This window comes from Hesperophylax consimilis, chromosome 16 (assembly GCF_061612785.1).
Source record: "Hesperophylax consimilis isolate HC1 chromosome 16, BYU_Hcon_1.0, whole genome shotgun sequence".
Lineage (NCBI taxonomy): Eukaryota > Metazoa > Arthropoda > Insecta > Trichoptera > Limnephilidae > Hesperophylax > Hesperophylax consimilis.
In genome coordinates this window covers 28,727,439-28,729,322 of record NC_142851.1, presented here as the reverse complement: position 1 = coordinate 28,729,322, position 1,884 = coordinate 28,727,439, and positions in this window count along the sequence as shown.

Genomic DNA, 1,884 nt, shown 5'->3' with positions numbered 1-1,884 from the left:
TCATTTCCTAATGCAATTTTTTTTTCTTTGGTGTAGCATTTTGATAATTATTATAAAATTGAAATCAATTGCGTACCCAATGTTGTTTAATTTTATTAAGGATACAATAGTATTATTACAAAACATTATTTTTTTAATGTGGGCCTCACCGGGTTCTTCATCCGTGTTGAGGCCTAAATATTACAATTTTATAAAATGCAATGAATAGGAAAAATAATGAATTAATTGAAAATACGCTGTTGGTAGATAAATAATGAATTCATTGAAAATACGCTGTTCATAGAAAAAACATTGAGTATGTCTTTTTGCATTTATTATTAAGAGGTTGCATTCTAAACAACTATGAGACTTTTAATAGACCTGCTTCAGACATCGATTTTGTCTAAAAAGTAAAACTGTATCGTCGGTAATCGATATATTTTACCAATCTGAAATCTATCTAGCAAAGTTCATTTATACAGGGTATTAAGAGACGTTCGTACCAGTGATTCCTGACATTATTTTTAATGTTTTCCATTGGAAAAAAACATCAAAAACTGTCATCAGCGACCAAAATTCATTCGCATTTTTTACTCCAAATTATGTCAGGAATAACTGGTTAAGGTAAATCAAGTACGTCCCTTAATACCTTGTATATAATGCCAGAAAAATTATTACCGAATTACTTTTGACGATACAATAACCTAAAATAAAGCCAGAATCGTAACGATGTAAGTGAAGCAGCCGTGCACAAAAATATGCGACGCGCGGCCCTTGTGTATTGGATAGATCTGCGGTTTAATTTGCCCTATCAAATCTCTTAAGGGGAAGCTACAAGCCAAAAATGTGTTTATTCTTGGTATACCTTATATTGTAGGTAATAGGCATTAAAATCGCTTAACAAACGGAGTCTAGAAACGTTTCATTTCAAGCACAAAACTGGTTTTTATTTATTTTGTAAATAGTTTTATAAGAAAGCAAAAAAGTTAATCAACTAAAACTGTCACAGATAATCTTAGCTACAATACTGTATTTTTTACAAGTTGTTTCCTTTACGCGTTCATAAATTTCTATTGTAAAATACATGTTTTTAGTAGTTTACATTATTTTTTTATCGGGTAATTTATTTTTTATTTGTATTCTTCTCAAGCGAATCGATAGGAGAACCTTCAATTTATGTAAAGCAAAGTTTTGTTATTCATAATGTACACCAATTCGTTATAAAGATTAATCAAAGTAGTGATTTAGCATTAAGAGGACATAAGACGTCAAAATAATATCAGTTATGGGCGTTTTTAGTGGGCGCGGCTATAGCCCTCAGAGTAATACTATAGCCCAAAACATTTCGTTTACGCCCCGCGTTGGTCAAAATTTCGCACAGTGCGACATAGTTTGATTTCACACGGACAAGTTTTATAATTATAAATTTAAAATGATAATAATAATTTTCATTATTGTTGGCATTAGTTAATGAATTGCATAATTTGCATGGTGTTTTTAAAATCGTGGTATCTACATACAGTATATAATCATCTGCAGTATGCAAGGCATCCCAAATAATCATAAATCACAAATACTTTTTTGTTATTATTTTTTTTCTTGATAGAACAATCCCGATGAGTTAAAAAAACTCACTGTAGGACGGGAGGAACTTACAATACATAGGTGGGAGTAATTAGGTACAATTTTACATTGGTATTTTGATATCAAAATTATAAGTTTCACATACGAAACAGTACAAAAATAGAAAAATAAAATATTTTTACTAATAAAACTTTGACATAGAAAATAGTTCGTACATTACAGTTTTTTTACATCTCAGATTTTAGATTTTATTTTTTGCTAGAGCAATCCCGATGAGTTACAGAACTCATTGTAGGACGAGAGGAATTTACAATACATAGG